The following is a 15016-nucleotide window of genomic DNA, read 5'->3' as shown; positions in this document are numbered from 1 at the left end:
ATCTAATCATTTCTAATGTGCAAAAGGGTAAAGTTTCCACCTTTATCCCTTGAGATCCACCAAGAGGTCTAGATCTCAAGTCTTAGATCCTAAAAGGCTAAAAAATTGAAAGGACTTATCAAGAAGCACTTAATCCCTTGAGTCTCAAGCTTATTTTCTCCAAAAGAGCTTATAACACCAAAACCATCTTAAAGATTGATGCTTTTTTGACTTGCATGCCCAATGCAAGTCTTCGACTCAACTTTTGTCAAAATGGGATTTTATGACCAAAATGCATGCCACAAACCAACCATCAAACTTTAGATCCAAACCATGAACTACTCAAAATGATCCAAAGATTCATAAAGCTACAACCTTTATGAAGTCTTTCCATTCCATCTAACAAGATTGAGAAGAAAATGGGACAAAAATACAAGATCTAGCAATTTATAATCAAAAATATTGGAATTTGGGGGGATTACAAGAGTCCTAAAGATGCACAATAAGAATGAGAGAAAAGTTGCTTGTTGAATCCAAGTCTAGAAGTCACCTCCTTCTTCTAATCTCCAAAAGTCAACACAAAAAGCTTAGAGAGCAACAATGGAAGTTAGGGTTTGCTTGGAGGGTGAGAGAGTGTGATGGAGGTTGATGGTGAGCAAACCTAACAATCATATTTTCTTAAATAAGGAAAAAACCCCATAAATTAGGGTTTCTCATTAAACAGTTGCCACGTCATGGCCATAGGCAGCCACGCTGTGGCGGCTATTTTAAATCTGCGACACATCAACCCTCACCATGTCATAGGATGCCTTCTCCACAACGTGGTATCACCCAAAATCCAAAATTCATCAATTTAAATACCTCCAAGGATCCGAATGTTACATATAAAGGAGAATAAGATACCAAGCTAGTTTTGCAAGACATATTTCATCTCTAAAGGGTTGCCAATTTTATAGCTTCCCATCTTTCTATCTATTCTTTTTGCAAGTTTGTGCATGAAGTAAATGATTATATGTTGCTTCTCTTTAAGGCTTATTGGGTATAAAATTTAAGGCTTAAGAACAAAATATATACAAGTGACATTTTTTCTTCTATGGGTATAAAATTTAAGGCTTAAGAACAAAATATATACGTTTAGAGAAACTCTCCTTTGAGTCTTTTTTCCATCTACAACAACTTCCAACCTCCCGGGAGGAATCAAAGTCTTCAAAGGTTGTAATATTTTTCCTTTTATGGTTATTGTTAATATTTCCATGCATTGCAAAATGATCATTGGTGTGTTAAAAAGATTTCTAAGTTTATTTTAATTTTAAAGCTTCCGTTACTGTTTTTAGCGTTTTAGGGAAAGTGATTTTGAATAAAACCCAACAATGTTAACATAAGCAACAAAACAGGATGCCCTAAACATGGTTACATGTGTTGTGTGTAAACGGGCAATGATTTCATAGCCGAGTTTATGTCTGCAGGTTGTAGTGACAACCGTTTCGTATATTTTGTCATGCTGCAATGAAAAGAATTATAATTAGTCATTTGCTATATCTTCTAGACTAAAATGGTTATTTTCAGCCAACATTTCATAATATAATGACAATGTACCAGACAACGTATTTTGGAATACCATTTTGGAACCCTTCTACATATTCCAGAGGTATTCTATAGATTCCAAACATGTTCTTCGTATTCAGGAGTCATTCCGGATAGGTTTAGAATTACTTTTTTTTCAAGATTAGTTGGTATAGTGCACACATATACCCACGTATAATCTTATAATAGCCTAAAAACTACTAAAATTCGAAAGAAAATGATAAATACTTATTTATTCGCATCAATTCATACAAAAAAACAAAAATATCAAATTTTAACATATATTCACAAATAAAAACATATAATTATAAAAAGAATCATTACATACTCATAGAAACATAATTTATTTATTGCTAGAAAAAGACATTGTTTATGTTTGATGTTGTCTGGAATAAAAATGTGATCAAAATGAAGTCCGAAATGAAAATGAGTTTGAAATATTATTTATAAGGAGACCACATTATCAGATCGGATATTTTACCTATTTACTCTTTATAAAATTTGGGTCCAGAATGAACATTCTATAAGGTTATAAGGAGTGGGAACACTCCTAACACTATGTCACATCATTTTTTTCTTGTCATGTCACTTTTTTGTCGCCACCTTGTTAACATCTTTTTCTTTAACATTTTATAGGGTGTAGTAGCATTCTTAACACTTCTTAATTATTTTTTATGAATTTCTTTATCAAAATTAAATAAATTATATTTTTTAATACACATTTCATATTAAATGAATTATATTTTTATTAAACACCAAAATTTAATATTAAATAAAATGGTTTTTATTTTTGGACAAAACATACTAAGTTGCTGAAACTTTAGAGACCACATATGTAACTTTTTATTTATTCTCCAATAATTCGGTGTTAAAAGAACTCATCTTGTTCCCCAATTCTCTATTAAACAAACGCAGCAAAAATGAAACAATTGAATCATTGAAAAAAAAAAAGAAGAAAATAAGCCAGCAGCCAATGATTTCCCTTTCTTTCCTCTTGCTCTTTCTCTTTCTACTCGCTGTCCGGCTAGTGAACTCTCTTTGGCGAGGGACCTAGCGACTTTAATGGGAGTGGTGGAGACGAGGCTAGCAAGGTCGAGACAAGCTTGGCTAGCGAGCCAATCCCTTCGGTCTAACTAATAGCGTCCATTATTGAATCTACCCTAATAAATGAAGGTTTTTTTTGCCACATGTCCTCTTCTCATTAATTTGGACACATGACATTTTTTAGAAATTTTAAAATTTTCTATTTTCCACTTGTCATTTTGTTGTATTTTTTATTTTATTAAATTAAAATCCACATTTAATATATAAGGTAATATATATATGTAAGGTATTTATTATAAAATGGTTTATATATGTAATGTATCTAATGCATTAAAGTCTCATTAATTTTAATAATTCAAAAAATTTCTTATTTTTCTTATAAATTTAAAGTTTTCAAATTGTTAAAATTTTATATTTAATTTTTTTTAAATAAACTCATGTAATACATGGGTCTCACACCTAGTATTTATTGTATTTGCTTTTGTTGACAAAATTTTTACTTCATTTGCACTATTCTCAATCCGTCTACTAAATTTTTTTTTGTCCCTATCCGATTTTTTTTGGATCCTTTTAAAGTACATACAAAAAATCCTACCGCATCTCACTGTTCACGACGCCTAGTTTTATACATTTATGAAATCATGTACAACTTTTAATAAGTTAGAAAATATAATGATTAATTAGTATAAAAAATTAGTATAAGAAATACTGCAAAATGGTTTTCTTTTTACAACGTCAAATCACTCCAACATTAGGTAAAAGGAGTAATTGAGTTTCTAAATCTACAAAATGGTTTATACTCTCTTTTTGGTAACGGCTAATTTTTACTTTCGTTTCATACAAATTTTTTTTGGGCAACTTTAAACTTTTAATCATGTTGGTTGTTGCTATGTGCATAATTAGTTTAGTCGTGGGACTGCAGCTGAACGTGGTTGTAATGAAGCTTTTGTAGGTGCAAATGGTCAATGGGCCATGCCGCTCTAGCGTCGTTAATTTATCATTTATGAATGAACTATTTGCATAACTAACCTCCCAGGTTGTTCGCTGTTACCAAAAACCACCCTAGACTATTGAATAATTATATGTGGCAAATTATACTCTATTTTCTTTTTGCAACGTCAAATCACTCCAACGTTGAAGTCGGTAAGTTTTGACCTTTGCCAACTCTCTTTGGTTGTTACAAATTTAAAATAAAATTTCTTTTCCTTTTGGATATGCTTAATTTTATTCAGCCTCAAGATTATATTAATTAGTGACTCAGTGTTATGAAATTGATTACGTTAGAATCTTGCGATTATCCAAATTGAAAATGAAGCATTGTTGAGACTGACGGATATGAATTTTGAATTTTATTATGGGTATTAAAACCAAATAAATTATTAAAGGTTATTATCATTCGATTCCAGCTCCAATGTCTTAATTTAATTTATGATAATATGATTTTTTTTTATTAGTAATTGATATAATATTGTTACCGGAGTTAATCAATTTGGTTATAAATACATTAAGTAAATTCAGTTATTACATGTTATTTATTTTCATGGTAAATTAACTGACGTAATATATCACCAAAGTGATCCATTTTGTGAAAATTAATTTACAAGTAGTTTAAATATTATGATTTAGGTGTTAATTAATGCGGATATTAATCGACCCAAAAATAGGTTAATATTTGGCCGGATAAACATATGTTTTATGATAAATATGCAACAATTTTTTAGTTACATGTCATTTACAAGTCAATCCAAAGAGAGACTTATTAATTGACATGATATATTGTCAATTCTTATTATCAAAAGTTATAGTTTATGTGTTTATTAATGTGAGTTTTAGCCGACCCATAGGTTGACTCATATTTGGCCGAATACACATATATATGGTGATAAACATGTGGTGATTATTTGGTTCCATGTGATTAATAAGTCAATCCAAAGAGGGGTTTGTTAATAGACATGATTTATTGTCAATGTTTATCTCTAAAATTACTGTCCAGAGACTTGATATTAATGTTGTGTCGATACCTTGTAAAGATGTCATAAATTAAATTTACTGATTACAGTTTATAGATTAATGAGCATAAAATTAGATAACATTGATCTTATTTATGATTCATGTGCTCAATGAGATTAACTTTAAGGAATGAAATGAAGGCATTATGTTAGTTCTCAATTGCATTGATATTGACCTTGCATTTTGGGTAGAGCAACATTCTTTGAGGATGTTGAGTTTAGGGGATAAACAAGGTTAAAACATTATCCTTAAGGAGGAATCAATCTTGATTCCTATTATTGCTTTCGATAGTATGCAAATTATAAATCAGTTCTGAACAATGTTATTCAATCAACAACCTCAACTTTGGATATCCTATGCGCGGTGCCACATTTTTCATCGATTTATTATCTCTTTTGGTTTTGAGGTAAATACAATAGATGATTTCACATATTAAGTTGGAGTAAATTTATCTTTCTGATTTTGGGCTAATATCTATGTAACTCAAGTTTGGATCATAAAAAAGTAACCAAATGGATGTTGAGATCTCTATATATATAACAAAAGGCTATATGCTTAACTATAGGAAATTCAGATGTTTTGGAGATCATTTTTATTAACAATATGAATTTATCAGAGGCCAAAATGGTTACTAATCCATATCAGGATACTTTTACATTTTAGCAGGATGAACCATTTTGTCACACCCCAAACCAGGATGGCGGAAACGTCCAGGGGTGGGTGACTATCATGTAGTGTATCATAACAGTTGAGTATAAATGTTCAAAGCAAACACAACCAACATATATATATATATATATATATATATATATATATATATATATATATATATAATTGAAAAAGTTACATCATTTGTACGTATTACATGTTTCAAAATATCAATTACAATATGTTGTCAAAAGATTTGTTTAGACGCCTAAGCGTCCCATCCTCAAAGCCAGTTGTTACATAATTTACTAATTTCCTGAGAATACAAGTTATTTGAAAAGAGAGTATCAACATTTAAATTGGTGAGTTCATAAGCATTTGTATGTATATTGGTAAACCTTTTCTATAAAATGTAGTAATGTTTGTTTTCCGGAAAATCCTATATTTTCCCTAAAATGAGATGTGGCCTTAAATGAACCAAGACCGAAGCGTATAAGTAATTTTCCTACTTAAAATGATGTTATGCGGTTTTGTTTGTATATAAAACTGTTTGAAGACTGTCTTTGCATAAAATAAAAGTGTCGTTGTTGTTTTATGTGAGTTTTAATTTTTATCTTATAACCATGCTTGATTGACCCAGACTGCCTCGTTCGCAACGTACGTTCTTCAGGTGTCGATTTCGTTATGACATTTATCACCCCCAGAACTGCCGGTCTTGCTGTTTGTAGCACCTAGTTCCTGGTATGTATGATTTATCAGAGTATTTTACCCTTTTTAGCCTTGGACTCGGCGAGTTGTAGGCTAGACTCGCCGAGTAAGGACGGGATTTTGAGCACGTTTAAGTTGGAGACTCGCGCGAGTCCATATTCTGGACTCGGCGAGTCCATCAGTCTGGAAGAAACCCTAATTTCAGGGGTTTGCACCCTATTTAAACCCCTTTATGCGCCCCAAGTTAGCCTCCATCACCCTCAGAGTATCATATACCGAACCCTAACCCTCTCCTTGTGATTTGAAGTGATCTTGTGCTTGTTCCTTGGAGTTTGAAGAAGAGAAGGAAGGAAAGACCAAGAGAGAAGGTGAAGAACAAGAATCTAGGACTTAATCCAGAGTTCATTGAGGTACAATTCGGATCTATTTTGTTTCTATGCTCAAATCCCCATTAGAACACCATTAAGCTATTTTTGACCCATTTAGGGATCATAATGGGCTGAATAGCTGCTTGATCTGGCTATGTTCGAGTTCCAAAAACCTAGATCTATTACCTTTATGGGGCCATATTTCATGAAAGCCCTAGATCTACCCCTTTTTGTGTGTTTTAAGCCTTAGAATCCCCATGGATGATTATATACACGTAAAGTTGGAAACTTTACGTGTTAACCGAGTCCTAGGAACCCAGATCTATGAATGGAATGCACTGGATTCAAGCAGAATCGAGTGTAGAGAGATTGCATGGATGCAACTCGGCGAGTTGTTCTTCGAACTCGGCGAGTCAAGTCGCGAGTCCCTGATTTTTTCCACTTTTCGAGTAGGCGAGTAGAGTAGTGAGCCATTGGTGGACTCAGTGAGTCGGAAGCCAGACTCATCAATGGAGGGACTCGGCGAGTCAATGCCCTGACTCGGCGGGTCCAAAGCAATCTTCATAAAACACGGCGAGTTGTTCATCAACTCGGCGAGTCGAGGACAGAACGTGTTCATCGGATGAAGATTAACTCGACGAGTTGTTCATACAACTCGACGAGTTGGATGAAGGACCATTGTGCATTCAGTTAGGAAGAGAACTCGTTGACTCAATGCATAACTCAACGAGTAGAGACGGGAGTAAGGTCAATCGGCTGGATATGGACTCGACGAGTTGGCAAGCCAACTCGGCGAGTCGGGTGAACTGGAAGTTGACTTTGACTTGACTTTGGTTTGGAATCAGTCAGGGGTAAAATAGTCATTTTACCCTGGGATTAGTATCAATGTCTGATTAAGTGTTTTATGGAAATATAGCCGAGGGATCACCGGAGCAGCTGTCAGACATTTGCGGATCAGCTTTTCAGCAGTCAGCCTTCTGAGGTGAGTTACCTTCCAATAAAGGTGGGTCTAAGCCCACAATGTTGGCCCACCAAGTAGGAGTATTTTAGAAGATGATTGTCTTCGTGATAATTATCTTGATATGGATACATGTTTGGTTATAAGATATTTCTGTATGATATGTTATGTGTATGATAGGGATAGTTTTTCCCTGACAATGGTCTTTTAGGACGGAAGAGTACGTTAGTACTCGGATATGCCTGATCGTATGCTTATACCTTGTTGTTATATGTTAGTAGTAGTAGGGGTGGAATAGACCCCAGTTACCTGTTGAAAGATACAAATGATGATTACCGGTTGAAAGATACCGATGATGATTACCGGTTGTAACATACCGACGATGATTACCATTTGAAAGATACCAAAGATGATTATCGGTTGAAAGATACCGATGGCATTGAATGGTATGTGGTATGATGGGGGAACTCACTAAGCTTCGTGCTTACAATTTTAATTGTGGTTTCAGGTGTTGGGTTTTGGTATAATACAACATCCTATGATGCATATACAACCCTAAATACCTTGGATCTATGTTCTTACTAATTATTCATGCAAATGGTTTCTAAGGCATTAAACCTATAACTAGCATGCATTTGACATAAACCATATAATATACTAGTTAGGGAAACATACCTTTTATGTGGCTTGAAGTCTTGATGTATTTGGCCATAAGAGCTTAGCACCAATAGTATGAAATGCCTCAAATGGAATCACAACACACCTAGGACAAAGGAGGCTCTTGAGAGAGAATTCCATGCACCAAAACACCTCCATATTCTCTAAGAAAAGATGTGGTGATTTTGGCTATGGAGTAACCTATTTATATGTAGGATTCCAAGGGTCATGGGTATAACCCATAATCCATACCCATGGGTTTTATGATCCATGGTTCATGTGGCTCAACTCTTTATGTATCCATACATAAACTTGGTCCAACATGGATCATAAGCCCAACACATATAAATATAACTAATTATCATAATTAGTCCCCATAGATTTAATTAGTCTCTTTTGATCACTAAATTAATTCCAAATTAATTCTTGATCGATACTAATTAAAACATATGATTTCATATTAATATATTATAACTTATAATATATTAATAAACCATAAATAACCTTCTCTCAAAAGTCCATCCTAACAAATTGTCCTGATGATATGCAACCCAAATGGACCATGCTACTCTCGGGTCAAGTACGTACCAATAATAGTTATAGGCTTAGACATCTTATCCAACAGTCTCCCACTTGGATAAGTCTAAGAGTAAATTACACAGATGGTCTCTATGATTTAGGGTAATTTGCGCGTTTGGTCCCTAACTTATTTTTTTAACTCGGAAGGTCCCTACTGTTTGTTTTTGTTACACGCTTGGTCCCTGTCTTACCTAAAAAACCATTTTGCCCTTGATTTTTTTAAATTTTTAAATAAACACACCCCAACCCGAACCCCCCTCACTTTACCCTACCTATCCTACAATTTTTTCCTATTTAAATAATAGTTTTTTTAGATAAGACAGGGACCGATCGCGTAACAAAAACAAACAGTAGGGACCAAACACGTAACAAAAACAAACGTTAGGGACTTTCCGAGTGAAAAAATAAGTTAGGGATCAAGCGCGCAAATTACCCCAAACCATAGGTACCATTCGAGTAATTTACTCTAAGTCTAAAACTATTACTGCAAGTACGACTTCATAACCCGACTAGCAATCGTAGCTCTTAAAGCCTCTGTCGAACTCTGAACAAATCAATGACGTGTCCATTAGATAAGGGATCATATATTCCTCCATTCTAGATATCATATGGACTGTGAGACATGGATTACAATCATTCTCTCTGTCCCTTTGTTGTTTCCCGATTTCCGATTTATGACAACTGACTAATTGAACAAATCAAATCAGTCCTGGCCAGGCCGAGCACTTCCATTTGTCATCATCAAATCATCGAGGGGCCCATAGATATCGCTTTTATCCCAAAGGTAAAAGGAATGGATAAACTTCGACTCATATGGCTTGTTCTACTACTTGTTGAATCATACACAAAGGCACGTTTTATAACATCGAGTTACCAATGCGTTTTCGTGCAATCAATGTATAACCAACTCATAGTAACAACTCATATCTCCAGGTTTGAAGAATATAAGATATTATCGTCTCATGATCACTCGTGATAAAATCCATGAAGTGATTCCAATGAGCGCGGGTTGAATCCAATACTCAGAACTTATGAGCACTCATGAGTGTTGTAGCACCACCTTGTCCAACATCTTAGACCTCTACAAACCCACCCATGACAGTCTTGATTCATATCTACTTCCAACATATGACCGACTGTGGATGGTTTGAATAACTTAGTCAATCAGAACAATGACATAGTTATTTTGGAAGTCAAAACATGCAAAGTGAAACACAATAATAATCGAATCCAATATGGTCTCAGAACTTATGAATATAAATAAAAACACCTTTTATTTATCACCATATGATTACACATTATTCATTGTATACTGTTTCAGCTATCAACTTTATTCTTGAATTAAAACAATAGTTGTCCCATGCTCTAAGCATGTACACTATGTTTTTCTAAACACTAGTCATGCCACACACCAAGTATGCATACTATGTTTGTCTATGATCTTTACTTTGTGAAATAGATCAATTAAACATAACTCCAATGATTCTCATTTCACAGTCCCAAATCTTACTGCAAATGCAAGAATTCCAAATTCATGCCATTTACTGAAATTTGTTAGATTCTAAACTTATATGCATTGATCCTCTTGTAATGATTATGCACAAATTCACAAAGACTTGGCAACAATCATTACAGAGTATTCCAAAGGAGATAAACTCCTTGGAAACATCCTTCTTGCATTAAGTTTCCTAATCATACAGATTAAATACTTTCTAACTTTGAAGCATTTCCATATTCCATTTTGACTATCACTTCTGAACAAGAGTTGCCTCCTTACAGATTATGTCAATATGGTCCTTCCAGAATTAATACTATACTGCCAACTGTCCTTGAGCAACCAATCTTTGGTAAACCTTAGATTGTCCTCAATAATTGCTTAATCATTTTAGTCATATCAATTTCAAGACCTTTTTCCCTTCTTCATGCCCCAGGCATTTGGAAAAACTTAGAAAGAGTGAATATAGAACATGTAATCGATCCTATATTCGAAGCATATGGGATACGATTCATGATGTCTCACATAAAGACTAAACCAGTCTTTTGCTATAATATTTCCATTTCTATTTGACAAGTTCTCATAATTCAGATTATGAAAAGGGATGCCGTAATCATAATCGAATTTTAGAACGCAAATAATGAACCCATATATAGAATTTCCTTATGTTGAGCCATCCCAACATGAAATTCATATATATTCTTGACTAAATACGATTAAGACCTCAATCTAAGCTTTTAGATTTGAGATGAAGTATAATTTCCTCTTCCTTAATTATAGCAAAACAACTTTTTCAACCCCTGCAACCTCACGAATTGAAACTTTTGTTTTCTATAATTAACATTGCTAACTTGCAATACTTATCATAATTATCATGCTCCCACTAACATGATGATTATTAGCATAACACGTATGATCCCACTAGCTTTGACATGTATCCAGAAATCAACTGAACTTCTAAAATCAATACTTTATTGACTTTCTTACCAAAGTTCAGATTTCTGATACTAGATTGCCTTGATAAGACTATATCAATATCATACACCTCTCTTAGATAGCTCACATGTGTGTCTAAACAATTATGAAGAGGGATGCCGTAATCATAATGTTTAGACCTTTTGTCATTCCCACAATTGCTATCTACTCAAAATCTACTTAGTGAAAGAGTTTCCTTACCATCATTTTCATGAATCGAAGAGAAACCTTATGACACTTAGATTTAATGGTGTATGTGTTCTTATCCATGTTAATTTTCAAAACCATAGTCACAAGACAATGATAATGACAAATCCAAACTCATATGGATTGAACTTGTGACTTCTTAATTTCTTGCCACCTGGCAGCTCAAGGGCGTACCATTGCTTCCAAGTATTTATGCAAACAATTGAGAAGAGGTAGAACTCAAATGTATAGCCAACTTAACTTGAATTGGCACAGAAATGTCAGCACGATAGGTTATAAACCTCTACTTGTGTGCTAGCGATGAAATACAAGTTTTATTCTTGATTACTTCTTGAAACCTTTTTCAGGAACTTTTAGACTCCCACTGTCTCCTTGATCTATACGAATTTCTTGCCAAATATTCAAGAGATAGTGTGAATTCTAATCAAGACAGACACTTAAAACAATTAGCCTTAGTTGGTCTTTGTTTTATCCAAAACATCACAACTTACCAATTTCAAATGTACAAGAGTAGAAAACTTTTACTCTTATATTTAACAAGTGTTTTAAACTTTCTTTAAGACATGTCACTCAAGTTACAATCTTAGAGTATAACTCTATGAATTGTTTTGGAATGAAGTATGAATCATCTTCTTGATTTAACCACTTCAACAATTCATAACTCCTCTTCTTAACTATCAGAATGTACTTAGAGGATGAATTGTGATAAGGTCTCAAAATCATTAAGATGACCTTAAAACATGATACTAAAGTACTCTCCCATCTTTTCAGATTTAAGAAACTTTTATCCTTCTGCCTAATTTGATTCTTCTTATTCGTTCTGTCATACATTGAAAATTTTCCAATGTTTCAGAATTATACTTAAGGTTGTAAGTATAATCATATTTACTAAACCTTAGTAAATCATGACGAATAGTCTTATCCATCTTTTGTGGTGGACTTTGACAAGTGCACAAGAAAGTGTACTTGATCCCTTAGTCCTTCTCTTGACTCACACATCCATGTGAACAAGTAGTTAGTCTTAATTTTTCCAATGCTCGAAAGTTCCCATTCATCATACTATACAACTTGCATGATTCCAAGTTTCGGTCCAATTGAAACTTGGTTGATGAGAATCTTTCCTTATTTGGTAAATTTAGACACTACCACAAATGAACGAATCAAATTCATATTTCCAATATTGCAATAAACATACAAACATCAAGTTTTCATGAATGCCATCGTAAGGAGATAAAAATAAAGTAAAACAAACTTTTATTTATTTTAAAATGCGGAATTTTTTTTCCTTACAATGTAACTTGAAATGAAAACTATGTTATTACTTGTTTCCTAGCAATCTATCATAACTCCTAAGAGTAGCTCAAGAATCCAATCTTCAATCAAGCGATAGAAATCCATCTTCGCGATCAGATTCAACATATTCTTTCTTTAAGTTTCCTTCACTTTTCCTTTGATTCTTAAACATAAACATGTGACCCAGTCACATATTGTAATAAGAATCTCAGAATAGAAACTTAACCGAGTTAGATAGTGGACCTTACCTGAAATAGAGTCAAACTTATTGACTTTACTAGCCTTATGATCTTTCAGGTAAAATTGACAACTTCGCAACCAATGCCCTTTCCTTTTGGCAATAGGACCATATGGACCCTTAGGTAATAGTACATGGGACTATCTCAGACTTAGCCTTTCTCTTTACCATTTGGTCAACCGAGTTGACTATGGTCGGTCCCTTTCCATTGGGAGGAGAATGCTTTTCTGGATTTCCTATGTCACTATTGTCCCTGTCCATAAAGTTTTGGGAAGTTGATCTCCTAATCAAATTTGCTTTACTAGTACACTAAATCATTTCTGATTTAGCAGCACAAAGCAAATAAATAAGATCATTAAGGGTCTTGTCATAGTCTGTTTCATAGGAGTCCCAAGGAACTCACTATGTGACTTAGAAAGTGATTGAACCACTAACTTTCTTAAGACATTGACACCCAACTCTCCCGGCTTGTCAGTATGTGACTTCATCTCCAAGATGTGATCACACCTAGACCTTGCCTTGCCAATAGGGCTTGAGTGACCTTGAACTTGTGGGTTAGGGAGAATAATTGGAGGAGGTGGAGGAAGTGAAGTTCCAAGATATTTAGGAAAATCATAGATGTCTGAACTAGACATCTTTTGGGAGATATTCAAGATAGTTGATTAAAGTCCTTAATATGACACCCAATATGAAATATTAAGGCCAGGACCCAACAAACTATTTTATAACTTAGAAGAGGGATGCCGTAATCCAAGCTATAAAATATTCGAAGGTAGGTGAATGACGATTCACCAATTTCCACCAAGATAAACGAAATGTATTATTACGTTTTAATTGGTTTTTAAAACTCCTAGATCTTTGAGATTCATTGAACTTTTCAATGGCATGTTTCAATCTCGAGTGTGCCCTTCAGGTTTTGTGACTGGGATGCCGAGGATCACAAAACAAGGTGTGAAGTAACCATGGAAATTACTTGGTACCCTTAAGTGTTTACCCCTCAATCGATGTGCCGGTTAACCACACGCGCTCCATCGATACTATGATAAAAATTAAGTTACCCTTTGCCTACCTTGTTAAATACGAGTTAGTGTGCCGGTTAACCACACACGCTCCACTAACCGACTTAAACAAAGTGCAAAGTGTAATTTCATGGATTAGCACCTTATTTACATTTTCCTAAGTAACTAAGATTGGGTATTTATAAGAGTTTAGTTACTTAGTATTTATCATTAATACTTTTAATGAAGGGAGAATTCTAGTCCTTGTCCTACCCGTTCGGCTAACGACCCTCCACCGGTCAAGGAAGCAGCGAGTGAGAGTGGACACCCATTAAACTGCCATTTTATAGGCAATAACCTTATACCCCCCTTATAGACCGGCTTCGTGAATGAGGCCTACTAACGCTAAGACTGACTTTACTCTTATACATATATATATATATATATATATATATATATATATATATATATATATATATATATATATAAATATTACTAACTTATAATATTATAAAGTATAAGGGTTGAATTTTAACTTTTAAAATTCTAAGGGCTAACTTGGAATTAAAGTATTCATGGGGAAAACTTTACAAATTCCAAAACTTAAGGGCAAGTTTTGAAACTATTCAAAACTTTTGGATTTTCATAACTTATGAGTTTAATTAAAGTTTTAAAAACTTTAATGAAGTGACTCTTGAACATCCATAACTTGAGGACAGGTTATGGAGTCATAAAACAATTAATGAGGAAAAAGACTCTTCATTTTGTAACCTATGGCAACTTTTATGGGTTTTAAGATTCATAAATGTGACTTATAAGTTACATAAACACATTTGATGAACTTCTTTTAGATTAATTTGGATTAAAACCAGCTATCACATAATTTTATTCATTAATCTAAATTCACTCATAAAACAAGGTAACACAAAAAATTTTGGTGATCTATAACCTATTCTTAAGTTATGGAATCCTTTAAAACATTAACACCAAATTTTGTAACTCCATAAAAACTTTGAATCAATTTTTTTAAAACCTTTTCATATCCAAAACTTATGGAGGTTTCAAATAATAAAACTCTTTAGATCAAACTTTTAAAACTAATAAAATAATCATATCATTTTATCTTTTATTAAATTTGACCTAATTCAACTCATAAAACAAATTATTCAAATTTTGCAAATAATTAGTTTTTCACAAGAACAAGTAATTATCTTAAAATTTGACTAAATTCATGTTTTTTTTCCTTTTTTTTCAACTTTGAAAATAAAATATTTG

The sequence above is a fragment of the Lactuca serriola genome, chromosome 3 (assembly GCF_051521515.1).
Source record: "Lactuca serriola cultivar US96UC23 chromosome 3, Lser_US96UC23_V15, whole genome shotgun sequence".
Lineage (NCBI taxonomy): Eukaryota > Viridiplantae > Streptophyta > Magnoliopsida > Asterales > Asteraceae > Lactuca > Lactuca serriola.
The sequence above is the reverse complement of the archived record's forward strand: the minus strand, read 5'-3'. Positions refer to the sequence as shown.